Raw genomic sequence first — 20,262 nt, 5'->3', positions numbered from 1 at the left:
TAATGGAAAAAGCAAACACCAAATTAACTTTGAAATAAAATAACTTTTTGAAATCCACTTTGGTTTGAAAATATGTATAGCAACAGGATCTGAAACATGTTAATCTATTCCCATTCAATACTTTATAACAAGGTACGAGTGAGAAAGAACACATTTTAGTGGAAAATAATCTACATTGCTCATTAGAATTCATATTACTCAAGCATTATGGAATTGTTTACTCATGAAATATTGCTGTATTCTACTCACACATACCTACTTATTAAACTGGTACAAAGTACATTTACATTGTCTTAACAATCTTTGTCACATGCACAACATAATTGAAGCATTCAGGCAAATTTGAATTGATTGGTGTTTGACATCATTTACACAAGAGGCTATCATTTAGTTTAAGCTGCAAAATGAATTGCATTTTGGCATCTTATTTGTCCTACGATTAAATAATTGGTAAAAACACATTAAAAAGATGACTCAATCCGATATCATACAAACTGCAGTATACATTCTTACATATATTGTGAACCCCTTTTCTGATCATATCAAAACTTCAGATGCCAAATACTGTACTTATCTCATACAACACAATTTGCTTCGCCTGAACTGGAAATAGTTGCCAACTAATTTAATAGATGATGGTGATGGGTTTTCACGTGTGTCATAGTAATAATAATAATAATCCTTGCATTTGATATAGTGCTTTTCACGTCTTCTAGACGTCCCAAAGCGCTTCACAGAATATACTGTAAAGTGAATTGACTGTATATTTGTGGGCGAACGCGGCAGCCAATGTCCCACAGCAATGTCCCACAAACAGTCGTAGATTGAAAATGACCAATTTATTATTGTTTTTGTTTTTTGGAGGAATTATTAGTACCCATGTACTTGGGTATCCAACATTAACTAATAAATGCTTTCAAAGACAATACATTTTATGATAAAATAACCATGGCTCAGTGCCACAACAGAACAAAAACAATCTGGTATGTTTAGATTATCTTGCACAATTGTAAAAATATATGAAACAAATAGTAATGGCACACAGTTATTCTGCATTAAACTCATATATTAAAAACTGATAACAGTTTTTTGATGAAGTAACAGAGAGGGTGGATGAAGGTAGTACAGTTGATGTAGTATATATGGATTTTCAAAAGGTGTTTAATAAAGTGCCACATAATAGACTTGGTAGCAAAATTCCAGCCCACTGTATTAAAGGGACAGTGGCAGCCTGGATGCAAAATTGGCTGGGAGAAAGCAGAGCTTAGTGGTGAATGTTTGTTCTTCTGACTGGAGGAAAGTATACAGTGGTGTCCCCCAAGGGTCGGTATTAGGACTACTGCTCTTTTTAATCTATATAATTGACCTGGACTTATAATAATAATAATAATACAGGGAGCACAATTTCCAAGTTTGCAGATGATACTAAGCTAGGTAAAGGAGAGGAAAATAGTAGCAGACTGCAGGAAGACTTAGACAGTCTGGTGACATGGGCAGACAGGTGGCAGATAAAATTTAATGCAGAGAAATGTGAAGTGATGCATTTTGGGAGGAAGAATGAGAGACAGTATAAGCCGATGGTACAATCTTAAAGGGGTGAAGGAACAGAGAGACCTGAGGATCATATAAGCAAATCTTTAAAGGCGGCAGAACAGGTAGATAAAGCAGTTAAAAAAGCATAAAGGATACTTGGCTTTATAAAAAAGGGCATAGAATACAAATGTCGGGAGGTTATGATGAACCGTTATAAAACACTGGTTAGGCCTCAGCGAGAGACTGTGTTCAGTTCTGGGCATCACACTTTAGGAAGGACGTCAAGGCCTTGAAGATGGTGCAGAGGAGATTTACCAGGATGGTACCAGGAATGAGGGACTTGTTATCGGGAGAGGCGAGAGAAGATAGGATTATTCTCCTTGGAGCAGAGAATTGTTAAGGGAAGATTTAATAAGAGATGTTCAAAAATATGAGGGATTTGATAGAGTGAACAGGGAGACACTGTTTCCACTGGCGGGTGGATCAGTAATCAGAGGACACAGATTTAAGATAGTTGTCAAAAGAACCAGAGGGGAGATGGAGAGAATTTTTTTCACACAGCGAGTTGTTTGGATCTGGAATGCATTGCCTGAAAAGGTGGTGGAAGCCAATTCGATAACAACTTTCAAGAGATATTTAGGGAGGACAAATTTGCAGGGCTATGGGGAGAGAATGGGGGAGTGGATTAATTTGGATAGCTCTTTCAAACAGTCGGCATTGGCACAATGGGCCGAATAGCCTCCTTCTGCGCTGAACAATTCTATGATTGAATACCTCAGTCTGTGTTGCCTGATTGATAGTTGATAAACATATTTATCAACTATTTTAAAAAATGGCAGTAAAGGTAGTTTTACACAACACGGGGTCAAACAAATTGTTTCCTGAATCATTCTATCCAAACAGATGATAACCACATATGGTACAATAAAAGTATTTGAAATAAATCTTAATGAAATAAATAAATCACAATATCTTTTTGCTGCACTACATTTTAAGGAGGGTAAATAGAGCAAGCCGATGAGCATGGGTGAATGGGAGAGATATGCCTGGTGCTGAGATTTTATTTGCCGGAGCCAATAAATGAAAGCGTAAATGCGCATTACCAATTTCACTCACCATGTGATCCACACATTGCAGAATCCATCAATCTGTCCCTGGAAACCATTAACATTTCAATAACAGCAAGATAAACCTATAAAACCACCTTAGGATGGTGTTTTCCTTTAAATGTCCAACAATCAGCATCTTATTAAACCCAGGGTTTAATGAGCTGGTTCAGTGTGTTTCAGCTGAGCAATCACTTGGCTTCACAATATTCTGAAAACACAGTGCAGTACTAATATTAAAATTTCATGAATGAAAAGAGGCTTTGTATCTTTTTTTCTTGATTCACTGCAAAACAAAAAGTAAGGCAAATCTATTCAAAGCAATCTTGTTTGAGACTTGATTTGTTTTGAACAGTACATGAAAGTATTTCATGTGATCTTTGGTTTACTAATACTGCAGTTAACAACACTGAAATAAGAGATTTCTCCCACCTCAAGTGAGTTTCAATCAATCAGATCATTGAAAGATGAACTGATTCATCTTTACTCAGACATTCCAGTTCAACCAGTCATTTAGTTTAAGGGCAGGATTCACAAGTAATCTGACCATTCCTTTAGCTTTAATCCCTTACCCTCCTCTCCATTGTGAATCAAGTGTAACATCTCTCGTTTTCAATCTATCTACCAACTACAGGCATGTATCTTGAAGGAAATGAGGATTGAAATTAGTGACGCTTTAAACACTCTTTTGTGTCTTTAATGAATTCGGAAGAAATTCCTAAGGACTAGAAAGTAGATATTATAACTCCATTATTTAGTAAAAAGGACAAGAGATACTTGAAAAGTGTGTGTCAGTAAGTTTCATATCAATTGTTGCAAAAATCTTTGAAACTATGGTATCTTCCACCTATTGGTTCTTCTCTACCACTTCCCCGTTCTGCACCATTCTCTCTCAAGCAGACAGTTTTTAATAATAATAATCCTTACATTTGATATAGTGTCTTATCACGTCTTAGAGACAACAACTAGATTACATTTGTATAGCGCCTTTCACGTCGGGAGGATGTCCCAAGGCGCTGGACAGTGTACAGCATTTCAGACCCGAGCTGGGGTCAGGGGGGGAGAGGGAGGGGAGGCGAAGGGGGGTGACCAATGCCATAGTCGAAGAGAAGGGTTTTGAGGCCGGACATGAAGGAGGCTAAGGAGATGTCTCAAAGCGCTTCACAGAAGATGTTAAAGAGAATTGACTGTATATTTTGTGGGTGAAACGCGGCAGCCATTTGCGCACAGCAGTATCCCACGAACAATCGTGGATGGAATGACCAAATTATTTAAGCCTCCCCTTCTTCCCTTATTGAAAGCAGAAGCTGCAACTGATTGAATGGACTGTTATGTCAGGTGTATCCCAGCATAGTTCATTCAGGGAACATTAAAGGTTGTTTGGTGAGTTAATACTGTGGGAAGAAAGGGAGAAAGATTTTCTAGTACTTTAAAAATGTTCAAAATAAAGGCAAAGAGTTATATAACTAAACCAGTCAATTTTAGATAACCAGAAATCATGCTCAAGTTGTATTGTGCGCTGCTCAGGTCATACCTGCACTACTACATTCAGTTCTGGTTGCTACAACATAAGGGAGCTACCCAGGCCCAAGAAGCAATGCAAGGAGAACAAAAAATTGCATTTATATAGCGCCTTTTACTTCTGGAGGGCATCCCAAGGCACTGACCTCCCAAGCAACGAGGATGATCTACAATGTTACAGGAATGAGCAACAAGAAATTATTAGAGACGCTTGGGCACTTCTTCCTTGAAAAGAGATATCTTAGATGGAAGCTTATAGAGATATACAAGATTTCAAACAGAAAATAAACCCCAAACGATGCTTACAGTTATTCCAGCATATCTGAAAGGGCAGCAGAATAAGAGATTACAGATCCAAGGTATGAAACAGCAGTTTCAGGATGGGCACCAGGAAATATTAATTTATCTCAGAAGCAATTAATAACTGGAACAGGTATGGTGGTTAAGGCCAGAATGCTGGATTCATTTAAGAAATAACTTCTGCAGAAGCTGCTGGGATGGGTATTTTGGAAGGATGGGATTAAATAATAAGGGCTTTCTTCATCCAAACCTCTCCAGTGAATGGCCTTTTTAAACTTAAACATAATATATCTCCTGAAGAGTTAATTGGAGTACAGGGATGCTGCTGTTTTTCATCAGAAAAGCTCTTTAAAAAGACCACAATAGTGGTTTGACTTTTATAAACTTTGAGTAGATTGTGGTTAATATACAGACCTAAAACAACAACAACAACAAGATTCCATTTATTGAGCGCCTTTCATGTCGGGAGGACGTCCCAAGGCACTGTACAGTTGGGTCAGGACCCGAACAGGGGGGAAATGGTCAGGGTGAGGGGAGGGAAGGGAGGGAGCGAGGAGGGGGTAGAGAGTCGAGAGGAGAGCTGAAGGCACGGTCAAAGAGAAAGGTCTTGAGACCGGCCTTGAAGGAGGAAAGGGAGGAAGCAAGACGAAGGCACTGGGGGATAGAGTTCCAAAGCCTAGGGGCTGAGAGGCTGAAGGCCCGGCCACCGATAGTAGGGCGGTTGGGGCGGGGGATGTAGAGCAGACCGGAGCCAGAGGAACGGAGGGTACGGGCGGGTAGGTAGGAGGATAGTAGGTCGGAGAGGTAGGAGGGAGCAAGGCCGTGAATGGCCTTGTAGGTGAGGATGAGGATCTTGAATTCGATCCTCTGGGGGATGGGGAGCCAGTGGAGGCGAGCGAGGGTGGGAGTGATGTGGTCGCGAAGCCTGGCGCGGGACAGTACACGAGCTGCAGAGTTCTGAATGACCTGCAGTGTGGAGGGAGGGCCGGGAAGGCCGGCGAGGAGAGAGTTCCCATAGTCCAGCCTTGAGGTGATAAAGGCGTGGACCAGAGTTTCAGCAGCGTGAGGGGTGAGGTAGTGCCGTAGTCTGGCGACATTCCGGAGGTGATGGAAGGCGGTGCCAGTTGTGGCGCGGATATGGGGGAGAAAGGACAGCTCAGGGTCGAACAGAACCCCGAGGTTCCTGACCGGCTTTGAGAGGTGGAGAGTGCAGCCTTGGATGCTGATGCTGTCAGCGCCTGAGGTGCGGAGGCGCTGACGTGAGCCAATCAGGAGGGCCTCAGTTTTGCGCACGTTGAGCTGAAGAAAGTTGTCTCTCGTCCAGGACTCGATGTCGGACAGGCAGCTGTCAGGACATCGGTGGTCGTGGAGTTGAGGGTAGAAGAGGAAAGGTAGAGTTGGGTGTCATCCGCATACATGTGGAAGTTAACCCCATGTCTGCGGATGATATCACCAAGGGGGAGCATGTAGAGGGTGAAGAGTAGGTGACCGAGGACAGAGCCTTGAGGGACACCGCACGAGACAGTGCGGGGGGTGGAGGAAAAACCATTTGTGGAGACAAAGTGAAGACGGTGGGAGAGGTACGACCTAAACCACTCAAGGACAGGGCCTTGAAGGTTTAGGTGGGAGGACAAGCGATGGAGGAGGATAGCGTGGTCGACCGTATCAAATGCTGCCGATAGGTCGAGGAGGACGAGGATGCAGAGGGAGCCCTGGTCACAGATGGTCAGGATGTCATTGGTGACCTTGACCAGGGCAGTTTCTGTGCTATGGGCAGCACGGAAACCCGATTGAAGGGGTTCGAATAGTGAATGGTTGGAGAGGAAAGAGCGCAGCTGGGAGGCGACAACTCGTTCCAGGACCTTGGATAGGAAGGGGAGGTTGGAGATGGGCCGGTAGCTTGATAGCTGCGACGCATCAAGGGAGGGTTTTTTTAAGGTGGGAGTGATGGTGGCAGTTTTTAAGGGAATGGGAATAGAGCCAGAGGAGAAGGACAGGTTGACGATGTCACCACACAGGTTAATTAAAAAATCTTTGTACTTTTGGATCATATTTAGAATATTTTACAAATTGATTTTTTTCCCCTTTGACTTTTATTGGCGAAAGTTTGAGGGTATTTGAGGCTCCAAGGCTGACGCTCAATTTCCTGACATTTGAGTTTTATTATTATAGACTGCAACTAATCAAAGAATAGTAATCCTTTGAAAAAAATATACATCTCTAACCATTGATCTGTGCAAGAAAAATTCCCTTTTAACTTTCCGAGGACTACAGCGCCAGTTTCAGCACCAAAACAAGACATTTATTTGTTTAGATTATTCAGAAAACATGATTAATTCAGCACAATTCTTGTTTAAATTTCATGGTCACAAACCTTCTCCCTGCACATATTTTGCTTCTCAGAGTAAAGTACACTCAAACCTACATGTGCTATCTCAGACAGGCTTTTTTAAAACCTCCAGCCTAAATAACTAAAAACATCTGAAGCATGTAATTGCAGAAGATAAATTACTGTACAGTAGCCCCTAGGCCTTTTCTGTTAACTACTGCACAATGAACTCTGTTTTCTTCAGTTACTTATGAAATGTGCCTCCAGCACCGACCGGTTCAACAAACCAGTCTTTTAAGAAACAAAATGCACCAAGTAACTTGGAAGCCAAATGTGACATGCAGAAATGTTACTTAGTGCACAGCCCATCCCTCTTGAAATCCAAGGCGATTTTGTGTTCTGAATCTACTTGTTCAACAAACCACTGTGCTTGCAAGACAACAAGGCATTCAGAAGCTCATAGCCATGAGAAAAGAGAGTGCTTTTAGAATAAGATATTTAAGTGAACAATCAGAAATGGATGTCCTCTTTAGGCCTTCAGGTTTTCTTAAGTGGTATAAAACAAACAAACAGTAAAATCCAAAGATCTTCAATAGGCATACGCAGCAGACCAGCAACACAGATGATTAGTTTACTATTACAGCTCACTAGAGTAGCAGGACATGGTTTTATGCTTCAATTCACATGGCGAATTTTGACCTCAGACATGCCCATTTGAAACATTTTACACTTAGGGCAGGGAAAAGGTTGTCTGTGTGGCAGTCTACCCGTTAAACCGGAAATGTTGTTTGGTGCCAAGATCCTAAAGGAGAAGGAAATACAGCCATAACTAATAATAAGAAGAGGGTTAAATGTATAAGGTTCGGACACTATTCAGTGGACCAAAAGTACAGTATATTGTGGCTATTTTGTATTATAATGTGCCACATAGAATCACTCTGCAGTGATAGGAAGGGTTCAATACATTGGTCCATCAATGTAACATGCCTTAGACTGGTAACAGCAATGTACCCACACTTACCCACAAGGTGATTTGCCTATGGATTTATGGAAGACACCTGATCAAATTCAGGAACTTTGCCAGAGAAAAGCTAGGAAAAACTGCACTGGGAGCCATCCCAGCCATCTTTGATCACTGACTGGATGAGCAGAATAAACCTCTGTAATGATTAGGTATTTCAGTATCCCATCATAACACAATCCCCAGTCGTTAATTCAAGAGTTCAAATGGTCATACCTTTTGCTTCAGACCATTGTCTGAAATGGTAAATAAATGTTTTCCGTTTCTGAAAAGTGCCAACAAATACATCGTCAGCCTTTAATCAAACTTTGCCCTTAAACAATTAATGAATGAGTCAAATAGATATTTATCAAAGAAGATACAACCACGTATATATGTGGATTTCCACACCATGTTTACCATAATTTCTTTAGAACAGTAAATACAATCACAGCAATAATGAGCTAAGATGAACCATGATAATAGAATCTGATGAAAAGACATAGCAATAAATCAGTAGTTTTATTTGTTTAAAAAACTGGCATTTGTCAGAACTGTTGGAGGTTTTGCAGTCAGTAGAAAACATAACCTTTGTCCACAGCAGTTACTGGGGCAATGGTACCAAAAAGACCTAAACACCCGATTTCAGCGGAGCAAATCACTTGCACAATGTCTTTCCAACAATTTCCAGTCCAGAACTTCACAGGATTTGCAGATAGTCTACTCGAATAAACACTAAAATGATTCTGTGAATTGACCTACCCAACTCACAGAATCATTTTTGAGCAGATAAATCTCAATATTGGTTTATTAGTAGATGATGTATTCAGTGCGGAAAATATTTGTTTTGCAAGTAATCCTATGTTTTTTCAATATGAATCAAAGTCTATGGTGTGCTACAAAAAAAAAGTTTGGACAGACTCAGAAAGTCAGAATCAGCTATTTTGGGGGATTGTTTCGTCCATCCTCAGCATTTCAACAAATCACTTGTTCTCTTGAACTCTATTTGGTGTTCTTGTTCTGCAGGAACAGACCGGCAGGCATTTAGACCTCCCTGACTCGTGTCATCTTAATCAAAATGCACAAATCCCAGAATGAGAGAAAATCAATGCTGTAAAGCAGTGTTATTGTCAATCCAAGGCAATAAATACACTTACCTTCACGGATCACCCTCTGTGGACCCAAACTGAGCAGAGCACTTGACAACTGTAAGCAAAGTGAAAACACAGACTAAGTTCTGCTCTATGCATGCAAACATTTTAGTTTCTTGCTGAAAATTTACTTATATTATTAATATTACTTACTGAAATACAAAATAAGGAAAATGCACAGAAAGCATTTCCAGATGTTAAACTCAATTGTTCCAGCTTTGTTACTTTACATCACAGACATTAAAAACTACAAACATCCCTCAGGACATATCATTGAATGACAATGATAGCATTCATATGAACATTTTCATTGTAAAAAATCATTGAGTTTTAATTTACAAAAGTTGACATGTTGCTTAAATCAAAGCAGCTATTTTAATTACCCTATTTCCCATATCCTTGCCCAACTCCACTAGCTCCCTAACCCCATGAATCAACTGTGAGACTCTCACTTTCAAATTCCTCTTATGCCTTGCTCCACAATTTTCTGGGACTGTACTACCAGCGACTCCCTCCATCACTTCACCTCCTTCCCCACCCCACCCCCACTTGCTCTGCCCCACAGAAATCGGTGGTCAAGCTTCCAGTCACTTTGTTCCCACTTCCAAACTCTTCCAAAAGCATTCTGTCTTGCCACCTCCTTCTCTGCTTCCAAAACTTAAAGACTCATCTTCTTTGACTAAGCAATTAGTTCTGCATACAAAAGCAAAAGAGAACAATTTCAATATAATTAAATATTTAATTAAACTACGTTATTGTACTTGTACTATTTAGTACTTCAGTGGTTATGTAGAAATATGTTCCAATTTGAAGATAATCATTTAACAATACTTTTGAGAACAATACTTTTAAACCAATGATTGATAACTCAAGGCTACTTCCATAGAAATACTGCATACCAGATTTGAGCATCAAATCAAATCACACTGTCAGGCACAAATCTTCCTGAAAATCTTTCTGTATACACTCGGCAGCATTTTCAGGTTAACACATTTTAAACTCATATTCCATTTGCAACCAAGGGACGGGCTAACCTTATTCCATGAAACCACTAAACTTGATATGGAACTGAAATGGAACACAAACTCGAAAATGGCATAGAATTTCAGCTGAAGAGAAATCATACCAAGAATATTCAAGGAATTTATTTCAGAAAATACGTGGATGAGTATCTTTTGAAAACGCAATTCCCTTTCTCCCATTTTCAGGATATTTTGTTTTTCTCCTCTTGGGCAGGTTTACCCTTCCCATGTCTTATACCTATACCAAGGGCTAGACTGTTGACATGCTCTTTGTAAGTCTTTATCTATGTCCCTCTTCAGGTAACTGGTATGAGATGCATAATACAATTTTTTCTATTTCTGTGAGGAAGTGCCTCGCCCTAGATTCTGCATTGCACTCCCTCAACCTTTTGGTTAAAACTCAAACTACAAGCGATCATTGGCTTCAATCCCATTTTCTGGCATTCAGTGGAACAGGACTGGTACAACTCACCGTGACACCCTTAATTCAGAGATTTAATTGAAAATATGAACAAGTTCTGCCAGTGAGCAACACTACATTGTTACATCTAAAATGACATCATGTGGGACAAACACAGGATAAGAAACCTCATAACAATCATGGTGTGTGTTTTACTTTATTCTATTCTTTATTTTGTAATAATGCAGTTTAATACCAAAGTCACCTTAATCCATCTATCATAGAATCATAGAATTAAACAGCACAGAAGGAGGCCATTTGGCCCATCGTGTCTATGCCAGCTCTTTTAAAAGAGCTATCCAAATCAATCCCACTCCCCCACTCTCTCCCTATAGCTCTGCAAAATTGTTCTCCCCAAATAATTATCTGCTTCTCTCTTAAAAGTTGTTATCGAATTGGCTTCCACCACATTTTCAGGCAATGCACTCCAGATCCGAACAACTCGTTGTGTGAAAACTATGTTTGGTTTCTTTGGAACAAAATAATATTCCACTTTAGACAGATACCCAGTGAGTGTAACAAGAACTTTCAGGTCAGATTTAGATATGACTAGATATAAAGACAAGCTCTTTCTACTCTATCACAATAAAATGGCTCAAACCTAATCTAAGAAGAACAACTTATTTGCAGTGCTGTAAATGTTCCACTTCCCACACCAGCTGAGCATATGGCTCTAGGTGACAAGGCCAATTTTGTGCCTGAACTTTGTGCTTGTGGACTCATCCTTCTTGGAACTTAATGAAAACCATTCAAATCGTTCCATTTTGGACCTTCACAAGAACACAGAGGCATCTTTCTTGCCACCAATCTGAGCAAAGCATGTTAATCCACTGCCTCAGCCAACACCAACACCCCCACCGCGGCCAGAAATAACTAAGTATAAATACCACCTGAAATCATATAAAGGGTAATAAGTGCAATTCAACCGATAAGCACTGTCCACCCTTCGGGTCCAGGGATGCAATGTACTGCATCAATGTACAATGTACTGCTTCTCCAGAAGAGGGAGCCGGAGGCTGAGATCCAGAAGATGGAAATTAATTAAGGAGCTGCATGTTGCCACACCAAATCCGTGTACAGCAACAGATCCCAAACGTAAGATGAACGAGATCCTTAGAAGCAAAGCTGAATACATGTGGTTTCTCAAGGAGAAAACAGGTTGTGAGATTGCTGGCCTTGGTAGGTAACTAACTATCAGTTAATTCAAGTTGTTAAGTTTGATTGGCAGTAGCAAACATTTGTATTGTCTTGGATACTTTTGCTCTGACCTGCCGTTTTCTCAGTGTAAAACACCTCAGAGATTGTTCTTGAGATGTTCTCAATCCATGAGGTTCCTGAGAAACTGCTAGTACAACAGATGCACCAGCACAAGATCGTCTGGCTGCACTTTTGATGTTTTCCCTACATTACTGAGCAAGACTTGACTTGTAGTTTCCAAAAAACTGCATTAAAAGCCAATAATGATGGGACAATGGCTTCAATGTGGAATCCTGTAGTTAAAGCACTCCCCTCGCAAGCAAGAGAACCTGGGTTTGATTTCTGAGGTGAGCGAAATGTTGGGCAAGTTTCCTTTCTCCACATGCCCCTGTTTACCTGGCAGTAAGTAGGAACCCGGTTGTTAGTTGATTGGCGGATCTCTTTTCCGGGGGAAATAATCCCCTCAAACTGCTGTGCTTTTGGTTGCCGCGTTTCGCCAACAAAATATATAGTCATTTTACTTTACAGCATGTTCTGTGAAGCTCTTGAGAGGTCTCAGTGATGTGATAAGGCGCTATATCAAATGTAAGGATTATTTTTATAATTCTGGAAATTGTGCATTTCCCCTTAACAGTGGTCTTGCTACCATATGATAGAAAGGGACAAGAGCAAAATATGCAGTTTGAGTCATGCAGTAGATTTAAAATGATACGGCATGGAGAGGGAAAAAAATTGCCATTACACATCTTCCAAAAAACAATCAATGTCTCCCCACTCTCTTTTCTGGAGAAATATTCTGTTTAAATACAGAATCTGATCCAGTACTCCTCCCACCCAGACACACATCCATTCCTTTTTGAATGATCAGCCAGGCAACAATTGTTATTGTTACAAGTCTTTTCTACATAGCAAATTCTTTGCAGGGTGGAAAAAATCCTTCTAATCTCTACCTTTGCTTGTAGTTTGTTCAATTCAAACTTATGTCATCTGATTCTACAATTCTGGTTTAAACTTGTTTCCATCTACATCTTCTCTCAGCATTTTATAGTCCACAGCCATGTATCCTTCAATCTTCCCAATGAAAGCAAATTCAGGATCAAGTCTGCATTCTTTATCACTTATAGCCCTTAAGTTCTAATACTCATTCAGGTTGATTACCTCTGAAAACTTTACAATGCATGAATGCCCTTTTGGAGTTTAGGGTGCCCACGATTACAGACGACATTCCAAAAATGGCCTCACCATTTAAAATAACTGACATGTAGCCCAATGTACTCAATATCAACCTTGAATGTGATTCATTTTATTCATCTTAAGTGACTGATCAAAAGCAAAATCCTTTTTCCTTCTCGAACTTTGCTAAATTGATACCCCTTGATCTTGTACCTGGTTACCATTTCTGTTCTAAATATGCATTATTTTACATTAATCTATGTTAAACTTCATCTGTCACTCCTTAGCTCGTCTACATAATTGGTTGAGATCCTCATGAAGGCTATTTATCCTATGTATTCATCATATGTTCACATAGCTTGCTTATCATTAGAAGATTTTGAAATATTACATGAAGTACTCTCCTCCAAGTCATTTATGAATAATGTGATTTCACAGCTAACAGCTTTTCATGAGATAACGCAAGACAATTTGTTTAAATTATCCATCTGGCATCCAATCTGGACACCAAACAGTTTCTTTTCCCCTGATGTGGTGAGTCTTTGATGAAATTGATCAGAAATACTTGACATGTAGTTCACTATTAATTTTGAACAGATCTCTAATCATGCATACTGAACTTCTGTCAGCAGTACTCCCAGACCCTATGCATCTCCAACCTTTAGATTACACTGAGATTTGAAGTAAGCATCCTGTCCATCAACTCCACTGTTTGCTCTAACATTGGAGCTGCAAAAACCTCAGCAAAGCATTAAAAAAATCATTGCAAGAACCTATGAATATAAATGTGGTTCCACTCAGACCTATGGCACACAATTTTATGTTTTACATACGGGCAGATCAACTACAGTACTTGTGGTCATCAAACCTGTGAGCGAGTTACGGTCACTGCCATAAATCTCTTATGGTCATCTATCTCAAAGATGGTCGCAAAATACCTGGTAATAAATTTCAAAGGCAAAAACAAATATAGCAATGATTTCAATAGTGAACAATGAAATCATCGCTGCATTTGGTGTTGAATAGCATCACTATTAAATGTCCTCTGTCCTCCTTAGTTTGTAAGGATTGCAGTACTAACTTAAAAAGGTTACATTTGATGTCATATATATTTGAGGAAGTCATTGTGATTAAATAGAAATCACTCGATTTTAAAATAATTATGAGTCTCTAAATGGCTGCCCATTGGCTTTTTGAATGATTTTTATCTTCACATCATTGAAGTTATCAATGAGACCAAGTCATGTTCACAGTAGTTCCGCAACCATTTTCTTTATTAGAATATTGGTGAAACTGTACAGTTGCAAAAATGTAAAGAATTAACAGAAAAAACATTTCATTCTGCAAAGTGGTTTTATATTACTGCAAAATAAAATTTCAACAGTGATGTGTTTAATATCAGTGAAAATGTATTTAATTTTAAAAATTTAAAAATTTTAAATTTTACAGTAAATTATTCCAATCACAACTGAATTAAAATTCAAGTCAGCGTCATTTAAGACCAAGTAAGCTTTGGGGTTTTATAATTGAATAATAAATATAAATAGACTATTATTGTTTTGTTCTTTACCTGCATAAATTAGATAAAATAGGCTAGCAGTTATAATGCTTTGCGAGATTTATTCAACTAACAAACACATTTAAAATCATGACATCAATGATTGCTCTCCTTCCAATTTTATTCTAGGGCCTTTCTCATATATTTTCTCAAGTTTAGCAGAGGGCAAAATGCAGCAGCACATAACCATTCAGTCAGTGTCTGCAATAATTTTACAACAGAAGAACCAGAAAGACCAGAAGTCTTTCTTCGTGCAGTGTTGCCAAAATATGGAATGATTGATGTAGAATCAATTGAGGTGTTTAAATGACAGATAAACAATAATAATGATAATAATAATCCCTGCATTTGATATAGTGCCTTATTACAACTTCAAGACATCTCAAAGCACTTCACAGGATATACTGTAAAGTGAATGGACTATATTTTGTGGACGAAACATGGCAGCCAATTGCTTAAAAAATTAAAAGATAGAGGTATGTGCAAAGTAAGAGTTTAAAGGGATATAATATAATAATCCTTGCATTTGATATAGCGCCTTAACATGTCTTCGAGATGTCAACAAGCACTTCACAGAATATACTGTAACGTGAATTGACTGTATACTTTGTGGATGAAATGCAGCAGCCAATTGCGCACAGCAGTCGTGGATTGAGTGACCAAATTATTATTATTATTTCTTTTTTGGAAGAGCGATCCGCCAAGCGATCCGCCAAGCGACTAACAACCCGGTTCCTACTTACTGCTAGGTAAACAGAGGCGTGTGGAGTAAGGAAACTTGCCAAACGTTTAGCCCTTCCCTGGAATCAAACCCAGGTCCTCTTGCTTGCGAGGTGAGTGCTCTAACCACTAAGCTACAGGACTCCACAGGGATATGGAGAAAAGATGGGGAAATGGGATTTGAAAGAAAACAACCTGAAATTAACTAATTTCTTTAATTAACTAATTAATGGCTAATTAATTAACTAATTAATGGCTAAGACTTGGTATGGATAGGCAAAATCTTTCTTGGGGACGAGTTAAGCAGGATCTCCTTGGGCCTGAGCTGGCTCCAAGGTGACATGCCTGACAACAGAATGTCTGAATCGAGCCAGCCCTCTGTAGCCGTCTTTGCAGTCCGGTTCCTGAGCCAGGCGGATCCGCAGTATTCCCGGGCACTGCTGATGTCAGCTCATTGGCAGGTCCTGGAATGGGCAGACCAGTCACTGAGGGCAGGGAGTCATCCCACACAGCTGGAAAGCTTGCCAGTCAGCAATATCAATGGCAAGCTATGTGTAGATTTCAGCAGTATCCCAACGCACACTCTGGGGTCCCCAAGTCTTGGGCCTTGCCAAGTCTAATACTTTCTGGAATTATGTAAGCAGGATGTGTCCCTCCAGGGAGAGAGTGTGTATTCCATTCTGACAATCTGTTTCTGGGATTTCCATGTGAAGGTAGGATACATGGAAATCTCAGCTTGGTTGGATACTTTTAAGCATGGTGATGGGTCTCTGCACGTGTCAGACACCCGGCTGACCAAAAAAATAGGTAAAATGATTGATTATTCCAATAGTTACTCTAATTTCAGTAAACTGTAAATGTATTCAGAATAGAACTCACCTGTATATTTATTCTTTTGCTTAAATGATAAAAACTCAAATATATCTCATTAGCTCAACAACATGTATTCTGTAACACTATATGTATTCCTACAACACTGCCGGAGGAGAAATTCCACCTCAGTCAAGATTTACTCTATTTTCTTACATGTTCGAGAGTCCATAATTTGGCAAATCATATAGGATGTTGCACTTATCTATTTACAATACACAAACTCTTAGCTACAATCAATTCCCCCCCCTTCATCATTGGTTGTTTTTACTGTATTTCATGGTACACAGTATTGCATTATCCTTTATAGCACCTTGCCATTATACTCTGCCACTTTTAAATGCCACAAAGTTTTTTGTGCAGTGGTTTCATCCTGATTTATTACAGTAATCTCTCAAATTATTTCTTCCTAAACTTGCAAAATGGTTCAGTAGCACATATTTATCTGTGCTATTTTAGAGACAGCAAGGTTTCTATAACCGCTAAATTATTGTAGTCTCCACAAGTAACATGGTATGCTGTATGCTAGAAAACAGATGCAGACAAGGCAAAACAGTTTTTTGGTGGGGATTCAAGTCCAAGTTGCTTAACTGCTCATGTAAAAACACACCCTTACTATCAGAGCCATTACTCGCTATGTTTTCATTCCACATTTTCTAAATGAAGCCATTCCATCCTTAAAAAGAATCTCAATCACCTATTTATACATACTGTGCAGACATCATTTCATGCAGATCTACCATCACTGCTTAATTAAGAGGAAAACTGTCAAGCTACCTGCAGAAAATGTCACCCATGTATCCAACAGAAAAATGCTGACTTTAATTTTATCTCAAACTTTGAAATATATAATCCATGCATTGTTTTGTTGAACTATTAAAACATGTCATTACTTTCAGAAAATGTCTAAGACATGTTTTAAACAACAATCAATGGATTTCACCGAATCTTACTGAAAATACACAGCACATAAAAATATTTTAAAAACGTTTTTAAACACACCCATGTTTAATTTGTGTTAGCATGCTCAATCCCCACTCTGCCAACCAAATATTTTTGGAATTCATTATTGCAACTACACGTTTCTCATGCAGAAATTTTTCCTGAACTTGCCATGCTGGTTCAAAACAAAATCACCATCACGTCACAGTGAGTAGTCAACTCAAGATGAAGAACATTAGCTCTGGTGGTCATCACAGACATGTGACACTTAAGGATAAATCCCAATCCCAACTGATTTTTTCTTTCTCTGAGACACATAATTCTGAATCACTACATGCCTGTAAGCAAAAAGGCGAATTAAATGTTGGCCTTTATCTCAAGGGGCCTGGAATACAAAGTGTAAGAAATGATGCTTCAGCTGTATAGAGCGTTAGTCAGACCCCATCTGGAGTACTGCGTTCAGTTTTGGGCACCACACCTCAGCAAAGATATATTGGCCCCGGAGGGGGTGCAGCGCAGGTTTACCAGAATGTTACCAGGCCTAAAAGGGTTAAGTTACGAGGAAAGGCTGTGTAAACTTGGATTGTATTCCCCTGAGTTTAGAAGGTTGAGGGATGATTTGATTGAGGGCTGTAAGATGATAAAGGGATTCGATAGCGTAGATACAGAGAAGCTATTTCTGCTGGTGGGGGAATCCAAAACAAAGGGGCATAGACTTAAAATTAGAACCCGGCCATTTAAGAGTGAAATCGGGAAGCATCTTTTCACTCAAAGGGTGGTAGAAAGCTAGAATTCTCTCCCCCAAAAGGCCGTGGATGCTGGATCCATCCACACCTTCAAGAGTGAGGTTGATAGATTTTTGGTAGGTTATCTTGAGTTGACTACTCACTGTGACGTGATGGTGATTTTGTTTTGAACCAGCATGGCAAGTTCAGGAAAAGTTTCTGCATGAGAAACGTGTAGTTGCAATAATGAATTCCAAAAATATTTGGTTGGCAGAGTGGGGATTGAGCATGCTAACACAAATTAAACATATGGGTGTGTTTAAAAACGTTTTTAAAATATTTTTATGTGCTGTGTATTTTCAGTAAGATTCGGTGAAATCCATTGATTGTTGTTTAAAACATGTCTTAGACATTTTCTGAAAGTAATGACATGTTTTAATAGTTCAACAAAACAATGTATGGATTATATATTTCAAAGTTTGAGATAAAATTAAAGTATTAAGGGATATGGGGAGAAAACGGGAAATTGGAATTGAAAGGATTAGTTGAGGTACAGATCTGCTATGATCTAATTAAATGGCGGAACAGACTCGAAGGACTGAATGGTCTACTCCTGTTCCTACGTCCCTTCCCAGTTACATTTAAGAATTGAGCATAAAATTATTTTGATAACATTTTGAGATTGTTGAGTTAGATCTGTAGAAATATTTAGGGAGTTCTTAGAATCATATTTTCCACACATGAATTCTGCAATATAAACTCTAGTTTATACTGCAGACAGAGATTCTGATTACAATGCCCATTGAATATTTCAGCTGTACCTTTCAGTTGAAACATTCAAATAGACATTGTAATCAGAATCTCTGTCCCTTGTACACTAGAGTTTACATTGCATTGTAATCACTCTGGGCAGTAAAATGCCGATTCCCATTTTTTCCCCTTAACTGAATATGGTAATTCATTCTACGATAGTTACATAAATAGTAGCCTTTCAATATATTTATTTACCTCAGTTACCTACTACCTCCTCTTTGCAATATCAAATGCAAGGATTATTAAATGAGTAAGATAACTTTGGTCAATAATTTCAGCATTTGTTTTCAAATGAAAAGTATTACAACAAACCTTGCATTTGATACAGCACTTCGTCGAGATGTCCCAAAGCATTTCACAGGATATACTGTAAAGTAGATTGACTATGTATTTTGTAGGTGAATCACAAGTCAGTTTGCGCACAGCAATGTCCCACAAACGGCCAAAGGGTCCGAATGTCAGATGCATTGGCCTATTCTCAACTTGGTCACTCCTTTAGGATTTAGGATTTGGCACTGCATCCAATTAATTTTAACTATATTGCTTACTTTCACAATTTATAGATTCAGTTTAAAGACTGCAAGCAATGATATTTCTACCTCTGCTTCAGGTCACCAAGACATTACATACATCAGAGAACTGTACTTGCACGGTATGAAGTAAGCCTTAAGCAAACATATTTGCTTAAAAATTAAAAACACATTACAGCTTTCACTTAATCCATGGACTGGGAAAAACTGCTCTCATATTCACTTCCCTTGTGCCACACCCACTATTCCTGATATATTATTTACATTTCCCATCTGTCAGTTGCCTAGCTCAGCTTGATTTGTGCTTAATTTCAAAGAATGAATGGATAGATAACTGCTAAGAGGTTTCGCAATCACAGAAACCAATGACATGTTTAAACTTGTTATACAAGGGCTCTAAATTAGTAACATTCCTCATTGACCTGTATATTCATTGCAGAATCTAGGTAAAATATCTGCTGCTTGATAGCCTCCATTCAGCAACAAATCACAAATGGCCTCAGCACCCTAAGGAGGAGAAATTAGCCAACCTTTTTAGTTCCAATCACCATTCAGTCATTCTTGCTGTAGGTACATCTGTCTAGACTTTGGCCTGTTATGTTGATCAGTCCACATTCACCGTGAATTGTCACTCATGAATAATGTCTACTTGATCAAGATACCGGAAGACAGCCACTGAAATCATACCCCAGGAGAAGGAAAATGAGTTAAACACCTCAAAATATAGCAGGGCAGAAAACTGGAACGGAAAAAAATAATGTACTCCAGTTCACTTAGGAGTCAGGCTTAAGAGTATTCTGAGCATAAATGCTTACACGAAGGACCAAGAGTTCTATGTTTTGAAGCAATCAAAGTAGGTTCTATTTATACTGCACTGCATTGATGAATGTTAACTGCTTTCAGGAAGGATACATCCGCCATGCAATCCCAAATCCTAGTGAGCTGAGAAACCTTAAAATCTTAATTTCTCAAAAGTCTGAACTGGTTGTCTGAACTGCTCACAGATGGGTGTCTTAACTTGTCTCAGAAAAATAACACTACTCCAAACTACACCAGTGTGATATTTCCATATTCCCATAGCAGGCATTCTTATGACATCTCTGAATAAATTGGCATTAAAAATGGTCAATTTTGCATTGAGGTCTTTTACTTACTGGGAACTTAATTCAGAATTTATCTCATTTCCCATAGAGTACATAACACCAATTAGAAAGAAAAGTCAGACCTGATCAGACTAAATTTCATCCCAAATCATAGAGGTAAAAACAAAAGGGTCTATTTTACAATCCACCATAACTTTTTTTGATGTGCT

The 20,262-nt window shown here is 39.0% G+C and overlaps 1 protein-coding gene across 3 annotated transcripts in view; it reads right to left on the bottom strand.

Annotated features, from left to right (window-relative positions):
* The window catches only part of fhit (fragile histidine triad diadenosine triphosphatase), a 539,096-nt gene that overhangs the window by 500,015 nt on the left and 18,819 nt on the right, over positions 1-20,262 (bottom strand). The window contains exon 3 of one of the 3 annotated variants that reach the window (XM_007895159.2): positions 8,947-8,995. The exons of 1 other annotated variant lie outside the window; for it this stretch is intronic. The gene's annotated coding sequence lies outside the window, so the exon portion shown is untranslated. Of the gene's footprint in view, positions 1-8,026; positions 8,076-8,946; positions 8,996-20,262 lie in introns of those variants that run through there. One more of the 3 variants, XM_007895162.2, reaches the window with a different exon arrangement.

Source organism: Callorhinchus milii, unplaced genomic scaffold, assembly GCF_018977255.1.
Source record: "Callorhinchus milii isolate IMCB2004 unplaced genomic scaffold, IMCB_Cmil_1.0 Scaffold12, whole genome shotgun sequence".
NCBI classification, from domain to species: domain Eukaryota; kingdom Metazoa; phylum Chordata; class Chondrichthyes; order Chimaeriformes; family Callorhinchidae; genus Callorhinchus; species Callorhinchus milii.
The sequence above is the reverse complement of the archived record's forward strand: the minus strand, read 5'-3'. Positions and strand labels throughout refer to the sequence as shown.